Genomic DNA, 8,791 nt, shown 5'->3' with positions numbered 1-8,791 from the left:
TATGTATTATTCAGATAGGAAGTTGAATCAGTGGTACAAATAGGAAAACCAACTGAGCTTCACAAATCAGTATGTTGTATCCAAGTTTCTGCTGCAACAAGATCTGTTGTAACGAGCTTGTACTGTATTCCAATGCAGAGCATCCATATTTCCTAGTTTACCTCATTGCAATGTCCTTTCTGTCATCCATTTGAACCGTTACGATTGCAATAAATTAACTACATCTGTAACATGTCGGTTTGATGATCATCACATCTTGCTTTTTTTTTTTACTTAGGTTCTACGCTTCTAGATGACCCTCTCCAGATTGCGCTGGTTGTTGACAGGGTGCTTGTGTTTGAGGCAAGCAGTCTCGAGGTCGCTCTCTGCTCGCTCCTGGGAGCGTATTTCGTCTTCAACATCAAGTACCCAAAGGAGGCCTCGTACACGCTGGAGTTCCTTCAGAGGTACAGATATGTCAGAATTCAGTGTTTGTTCATGGCAGGACTGGTGGTCGATTATGCTAGTGCACCGCAACCCTGAACATGTGGACCTAGACCTCGCACTGCAGAGTCCAGGAATCCACAGTCGGACTAGCGCCTCACCTGTTCTAATCTTGATAGGCATTTTACTGGCATCTGTTCGTGTATCACTACTGCATGTTGGCTCTAAAGGCCTCGGGTTAGCAGCCATACTGCACGAGATATTTTGCTGCGCAGTGTGAACCAGCCACCGACATGTGAAAGTCAGCCCAAAGGCAGGCTGTATAAACACGCACAAGGACATCTCGACATCTTTCACCCAAGAATGTGAGTTGTTCATGTTCAATTGACATGCGTTTCTTTGACCTCTTATACAGGCATTTTGGCCAGATAAACCCATCTAAAGGTAGCAAGTCCAGCTCCCGTGGTCACAACAAGGTCAATGGAATCCCAGCCAGAATTCTAGGTCTGCTGAACAAGATTCGTTCACTCTAATGGTGTGTTTTCTATTTTCGTCTTTCCCTCTTATATTTTGTGATGCTTGATTTTTGCTATTGCAGATAAAAATTTGTTTTATCGGATCAAAAAAAAGAAAAAGACGTTTACAACACCCCGTAACGCCGAATTAGAGCATAGCTCTTGAGGAGGAAGAGGGGAGGGTATACCCTTCCTCCTCTCCTCCCTGTCCCTCCTCTGCTCCTCATCCCTCTTCCCTTCTCTTCTCTTCTCCTCTTCCCCTCCTCCTCCCCTCGTCCTCCTCCACACGTGTTGCATCATGGGAAAGGTCCTATAATGCACCGCGCAGTTACGGCGACGCCGACGCCGCTGAAGCCGGTAAAGAGGCGCCCAAGAGCTGCGCTGGAAGGAATTCCTTTAATTCGATTTTCTTTTTCTAATTTGACCGATGGGGATACGAGACTAAAGGCGAAAATGTTTCTAAAAGTTCCTGTACTGCCTTCAGTTCTTACAAATGGTACACAATATAAAAGAAAAAGCAAGGACATATGCAGCAGCCCTGCAGCATAAATTAAAGAGACAGTGTTTTATTTATAGTGCTAGATGGAATTAAAATGAAAGACAGATTAGATAACTTGATTTTATATATATTATTCATATTAGGTACAATGAAGGCTCGCATACCGCCGCCTACCATTAGAATCTTGAGGTCCTTGTAAATTTACAAAAATATTTGTTAATCTATGTTTTAATTGTTACAGCGAGGGCCAAAGGAATCTAGCCCACAAATTTATATACATCGCAAAAATCAGTAAAAATAATTTGGGTTATGTGGATAGTTATACAGCGTGTAGTTAGTCAGCCATTTCAAAGTTGTGACGAATAACTCGCTGTAGATGAGCGATTTAGCCAGTGCAGTAGAACCGCTAGCCTGCGGTCTTTAACAAGCACACGCAGTAGTGAGACACGACCGCATGCGGGTACGATGCTCATCCAGTTCAAATGAGCATGTGTGGGGATTTAACCCAGGATCCCTAAGTTCTGCAGTGCGAGCTCTCGCTCCACATGCTCCGATCTGGTGTGCGCTAGCCGACTTGACCCCCCCCCAAAAAATCAGTCTCGCTTGCTACGGTAGTGTGGTTTGTGACGTAGGTTCAGCTAGGTTGTGGATTTGTTTTGTTAAAATAGTACCAAAGAAAACACTTACCTCAGCAAAGAGTTACAAATAAAAACAATATATTTGTTATGGACCAACGTGGTTTTGAGCTTATTCAGATTGGAGCTTGAAAATGTTGTGGGCCAATGGGACGTTCGATTTAGCTCAAACATTGAAGGTAGGAACAAAGACACTTATTACTTCGCTCTCATCACCCGGTTTGTCTCGTATATAGTTTAGTGCCCCTCAACCGCGTTTTTAAACTTCCACCTGAGACAGCCTTGATTCCATGTCTGTCCATAGGAAACCTATTGTATTTATTTGTAACATTTGACCGGGGCAAGGTTCTCCTTCGAAATTTTTATAAAAGAAATCCACCACCTAGCTGAACATACCGTAGAATACCGTGCATCCGCCCACTCTCCACTAAGTGCCCATTCCCAAATTTGTAATATCTGACAAAGTCAGCGCAGTACGTTGAAATGTAAAATTAATAACCGGAAAAGCGCCCATCTCCCATTTTTTTGCGATTATGTCTAAATATTGAGTGGGCGCTTGCCCGGTATTTTACGATACGTCACAAATTACAGTGCCGCTTCTCGCAAAAATGGGTTAGATTCCCTTTGGTTCTCGCTGTAGAATGTTTAAAAATTGGAAGACTTTATTTGTTTTTCATAGTTTATATGTATCATCAACCTAATTACTTTTTATATGCCATATTTTTAGAGTGGTTCAGTGGGCAGGTTTCATATGTTGCCCTAGTAGTCTTAAAATAGTCTCGTTTTCACCTGTAGCATATGTGACTTGTTGTAATTTGCGGATGATTTCTAAAAGATCCTAGAACACAATACCTGGCCTTGAGGTGTTGCGATCAACGAAAACTGCATTTTCTCAGACAAGCGCAGGTTTCCTCGGAGAGAAGCACAAGATGAGCCGTTGACAAGTCTTCTCTTTTCAACTGACCAAAGCAGTGTTTTACTGGAGCTGAGCTATGGTCTCTTTAAAAGTGGTCTTTGTTTTATTCGTCACAGACATTATTCGCCACATTAGTTTTTTTTTATGCCTCTGTTCTGTAATATCAATTAGTTATAAACTAAAACTGCATTTTCCCTGATAAGCGCAGGCTTCCTCAGATGAAAGCGTAGGCTGGGGTCCTGACAAGTCATTCTTTTTTTAACTGGTCCGGGCACATCGTTTTTATTGAAGGTAAACTATGGTCTTCTGCAAGTGTCTGTTCCTTATTCATCACAGACATTATTCGCTGCACTAGATTTTTCTTCTCTTCTGAAATGTCAATTGGTTTTCAACTAAATCTGAATATTCCCCGGCAATTGCAGGTTTTCTGCACGTAAAGCGCAAGATGGAGCGTGGACAAGTTTTTTGTTGTTTTAATCGTCCAAGGCATGGAGTTTTACTGAAGGTGAGCTATGGTCCCGTTACAAGTGGTCCATGTTTTATTCGTCAGACATTCACTGCATCAGGTTTTGTCTTGCTCCTCTTGTGCAATATCAACTTAAAACTCTATTTTTCCTGACAAGCGCAGGTTTCCTCAGACGAGAGCGTAAGCTGGGGTCCGGACAAGCTGTTATTTTTTTTTTTTTTAAACGGCCCGGGCACGTTGCTTTATTGAAGGTGAGCTATGTTCTTCTTTAAGTGTCTGTGCCTTATTCGTGACAGACATTATTCGCTGCACTAGATTTATCTTCTGAAATGTCAGTTGGTTTTCAACTAAATCTGCATTTTCCCTGGCAATTGCAGGTTTTCTGCACGTAAAGCGCAAGATGGAGCGTGGACAAGTTTTTTTTGTTTTTTTAATCGTCCAAGGCATGGAGTTCTATTGAAGGTGAGCTATGGTCCCATTACAAGTGGTCTGTGTTTTATTCATCACAGACATTATTAGCCGCATCAGGTTTTATCTCGCTCGTCTTCTGAAATATCAATTGGTTTTCAACTAAAACTGCATTTTCCTGTTAAGCGCAGGTTTCTTCAGATGAAAGCGTAGACTGGGGTCCGAACAAGGTGTTCTTCTTTTAACTGGCCCAGGCACATTGTTTTATTGAAGGTGAGCTATGGTCTCCTACCCGCCTTACTTGTCACAGACATTATTTGCTGCCCAAGATTTTTCTTCTCTTCTGAAATGTCAGTTGGTTTTCAACTAAATCTGCATTTTCCCTGGCAATAGACCCTTTCCGAAATTCTGTCTGGCTACTTTGATCACTATCATCATCTGTGGAACAGCATCTGTGCCATACCAATGGCGGTCTTCTAGTGACTGATAAAGGAAGACGTTGAAGATGATCCTAAGCGGATCTTGCGAGGCCTGTATTCGGGGGGTCAGTACGACGCGACGTAGGAATGGAACACAAGAGCTACGTAAGCGTTTATTTCTAATAACTCAGATTCAGTCACTCTGTGGGCGGCATACAATCGGCTTTAAAGCACACTGGTGTAGGGAATTTTCTCGAGGCATCTGAGTGGGTTGGAGCTTAATTCTGAATGCAAGTTCTTGGTCACCATCGAACTGAACGTGATCGAGAAAGAACTCACACCGAACAATTCCTCGCGTGCCGTTGACTTGCGAAAGCGACGGTGCCGATACAAGTTCGTTTCCGCCATTGATATGGCAAAACCTAAACTGCTTTACAAACCACCAGATGGCACTGAATTTCGGAAAGGGTCTATTGCAGGTTTCCTGCACGTAAAGTGCAAGATTGAGCGTAGACAAGTTTTTGTTTCGTTAATTGCCTGAGGCCCAAGGCACGGTGTTTTACTGGAAGTGAGCTGTGGTCTGTGTTCTATTTGTCACGAACATTACTTGCTGTATCATATTTCATGCCTCTCTCCTGCAATGTCAATTGGTTTTCAACTAAAACTACATTTTCTGTGATAAGCGCAGGTCTCCTCGGAGGAAAAGACTAGGCGCCGAGATGTGCTGGCCTTCCTTTATGGTCCAGACCAGTTGTTTTCATCAAGGTGAGCTGGTCTCTCTTTGCAGATCGAGCAGGATTATTTGTATTGTGTGCATGTCAGGCTCACCTTGTTTTGTATTGTTTCGACAGCCTTGTGCTTAGCTTATGACTATATACATCTTTCTTTTGCATATGCAGGGAGCATTGAGATAGCCCTACACCTCGGAAGAAGTACCCATAAAAGAATTTTAGATATAATAAAGAGCTATTACAATTTCCCTCGTTTTTTGTTGTTTAAATTAAGCTCGAAGAAAACAGCTACAAAGAGCTAAAGAAAAATAATTTACAAACAACCGACCAAACTATTTTGCATTTTCACTGCTGTCTCAATTCTGAACCCTTTCTCAAGGGTGTTTATGTTGTGAGAATTTGCTGCCGATATGATGCCTTAATTTGATCCGGCCAGCTTGAGCTGCACTTTAGAAAACCTCCAGGTCGCTCTGGTCTGTTGCAACTCTAGAACAGCAAGAGCAAGCCCCTCCCACAGAGCCCGCCACTCTTTCAACATCAGCAGAGCGGAGGCTGGAGAGCAGGGGAGTGGGGAAGAGAAAACAACCAATCATGGTGCAATGGTGGTTTCCTTCTCTCCACTTACCTATTATTCTTGGCTTGCAACAGATTTTAGCAGCTCACAGCTGTGTCTGCAGGTGCATCATATGAGAAACACTAGCTAGTTGCTGTTTTGCTGCACCCTATCTCACCTATTTTGAAGTTAAAGTTTCTGTGCCAATTATTTTCTCTTCATTTTAGACAAAGCAGCAGAGCTGCTCCAAAGTGCATAAATTTACTATTGCATTGCATTGCAATCCCCATAGTATATGGCTCACGTTTCCAGGTGCATCAATGACCCTGAAGTTATATTTCAGAATATCGTTGCACAGAAACTTGTGTAAGTGAAAAATATTGGACAGCAGAACATGAGCTACTTCAGTGCCTCAGCTAAAAAGAGATGTAGAAACAAATATTTTGTAAAAAAGAAATGATGAAATGCTTGGCAGCTTTATTAAGAGGGGTTGCCCATTAAAATGCTAATGTGCCCCCATATTGTGAAAATATGTGAAAAAAGATGTCGTCAATGCAACGGTACCCATTTTACCGAAGTGCAAGGTTGCTTGTTAAAATTATGTGCATGCATAATTTTAATGGGCATCCTTATACTTCGGAAGAATGAGTATTGTCATATTAACGACTTTTTTCACATTTTTTCAAAATATGGGGGCAGGTTAGATTAATGTTATAATACCCATTTTTTCAGAGTATAAGGATGCTCATTAAAATGATGTGTACACATAAGTTTAACGAGCATCCTCGTATTTTGAAAAAATGGGTATCGTTGCATTAACGTCCCTTTTCACATATTTTCTGAATATGGGGGTGCGTTATTTTAATGAGCATCCCCTCTTAATAGAGCTGCCAAGCATTTTCTCGTTTTTTCTACGAAAGATTTTTTACAGTGCGTGTGTTGTGTAGTGGGAGGGGAAAAATATTTTCTTCTGCGCGCCCTTCCCCCTCACACCAACCCCCTACCCCTCATTCTTTCTTGTGCTCCTCGCTCACGCGGGGGGTTGGGAAGATGGGGTAGGTAGGGTCCGTCGAGAAAATGGGAAGGGGTCTTTGTTTGAAAAGAACCCGTGTTTAGTAAGTTGAAAGTTGAAACAGCTTTCGTCGGAAGCTAGTCGCCGTTTTTTCTCCTTGTGTCGTCTCCGATCATTGCAGGATCCGGTTTGGATTCGCGGTGCTGCAGCACTGCACTTGATCTGTTCTGAAGCCACAAGTCAAGGGAACTCGATTAAAGTATGTCGAAGTGCTTCTGTTTATGGAGTATTCATTAACTGCGGCTTCAGAAAGTGTTTTATTTTGAGCGCGTTCTCTAGCTTCCAAAGCGCGCGCCATGCTCTATTCTTTTTGGCACCATGATTGCTGATTTCATTATTGCAGCACAGAGACCTCATATTCAGTCATATCGACCGAAACGCCAGTTCTACTGATGGCTTTTTTTTGTGTTTTGCAGACCCTGGCATGATCGCTTGACCATAAGGGCCTGTCCACACATGCAGCGGAGTGCTACAAGCATAGCACTGATCTTGCGTAAAGCGCGTGCTGACGGGAGCGGTCATCAGCTTTCTATTGCACCGTCAAAACTCTGCAATGGCAGAAGAAAATTAGGTCACGACACGTGAGCAGCGCAACATCAGCGCTTCGCTGCGTGTGAGAACCGGCATTAATAGAGACATTTATTAGATTGTACACTAAACTTTCGCGTTGATCGCGGGAGCTCGTGCCGTCACTTTGAAGCATAGTTTGAGCACGCACACACTGGGTCTGTAATTGGCAGCGAACGGTCAACTAAAAATCTAATATTGCGCTGGTCTGCTGTCAACAGATCGCATGTTGAATGTGAACCATTATAGCACTTATGCAGCCTATTTGTTATTTTATTTTGCGTGCGTTATATCTCATACTTTTGTCGAGCGATCGGGTATTTCGCGCTGCCCTGTTACTGATAATCCAAATTCCTTGTAAACAGGCAAGAAGCTGCCGGTGCCCCAATAAACGGTGCTTGGACCACGAACGAGTTGGACAGACGTCCCAGTGTCCAAGCCATGGTCGACGCAAGTGTACTCTTCGGAATTTGGCCTCATCGTGGATTCTTCAGCCCAGGAACTTCGACTTCAGTCATCCTTGAATGCGATGTGTATCTATGAGGCAATAAAGCTACGTTTAACCTGAACTGCACAATTTCGTTTCGGAGATTTGTGGCTCGGGACCAAATGTAAAGGATAAACCTTTAGTCCCAGGGGTCTAAATCCAAGGGCGCAACGTTTAGACCCAAGGGTCCAAGTGCAAGGGCCTAACAGTTGGTCCTCGCGGTTCATTTGAAACGGTGTAACAGTTAGTCCCAAGGGTCCAAGTAGAAGGTCCTAACAGTTCGCCCTCGAGGTTCAATTGAAACGGTGTAACAGTTGGTACCAGGGGACCAGGTGGAGGGGCCTAACAGTTGGTCCTCGAGGATCGATTGAAACGGTGCAACAGTTAGTCTCAACGGTGCTAGTGCGAGGGACTAACGGACGGGGCGCAACAGTTGCTCCCGTTCCCGTTGCTCCCCTAGGGGACAAATGCTAGTGGGAGCGTACTTAGTCCCCTGAAGAAGTAAGTCACGCTCCCTGTTTCTTTTTTTTTTTTTAGAGTGTACTACGCCGTTTTGACACATCGAGATGGCCATGAACCGTGTACTCTGGTTCACACTCGTGCTAACTTCTGCCACTTCTGCAAATGAGTTACCGGCAATCCAGTATTACGACCACGGTGCATGTAATTCTTCCTTGTCTTTAGTGCTAATTATTTAGCTGTGGGCAGAGAGCATATCAAAATTAAGTTGTCCAACTTAATATGTAGTTTTCCTGTACTCCTAATAATAACAGTAAAATACCTATGTTTGCTTGAGATATGCGCATCTGAGAACGAACATGGTTAATGCACAGCTATCCATAAAGAATGGGTCCACCTCCACGTTTGGATGCGTCTGAATGGATTTGTGACGTGCTATGGGTGGTGTTTTTGCCGTACCTTCTAAATTACGGTTCAATCTTGAAAATTAGCCATGGGGTCAATTGTCCGACCCGGGAAAAGGGCGACACAGGTGGCTGCAGTTACGCAAATAGAGGAAGAAATGTGGAAACGGCCAGACAATGGTTCTCGGCCTTACTTATTCTCTCCCTCTTTGTGTCGACGCAACGCCGCAGCACAGC

The 8,791-nt window shown here is 43.5% G+C and overlaps 2 long non-coding RNA genes across 2 annotated transcripts; both read left to right on the top strand.

The window, feature by feature from the left end:
- The first annotated feature begins 278 nt into the window (after positions 1–278).
- Positions 279–3,705, top strand: LOC121837016. The gene is made up of 5 exons (XR_006078057.1): positions 279–446; positions 839–958; positions 3,197–3,279; positions 3,411–3,493; positions 3,617–3,705. It is a non-coding gene; the product is annotated as an uncharacterized LOC121837016 (long non-coding RNA).
- Positions 3,706–3,777: 72 nt separating this feature from the next.
- LOC121837150 lies at positions 3,778–5,261 on the top strand. The gene is made up of 4 exons (XR_006078140.1): positions 3,778–3,916; positions 4,054–4,135; positions 4,970–5,046; positions 5,181–5,261. It is a non-coding gene; the product is annotated as an uncharacterized LOC121837150 (long non-coding RNA).
- The last annotated feature ends 3,530 nt before the right edge of the window (positions 5,262–8,791 follow it).

This window comes from Ixodes scapularis, unplaced genomic scaffold (genome assembly GCF_016920785.2).
Source record: "Ixodes scapularis isolate PalLabHiFi unplaced genomic scaffold, ASM1692078v2 PGA_scaffold3__209_contigs__length_174095766, whole genome shotgun sequence".
NCBI lineage: Eukaryota > Metazoa > Arthropoda > Arachnida > Ixodida > Ixodidae > Ixodes > Ixodes scapularis.
The sequence above is the reverse complement of the archived record's forward strand: the minus strand, read 5'-3'. Positions and strand labels throughout refer to the sequence as shown.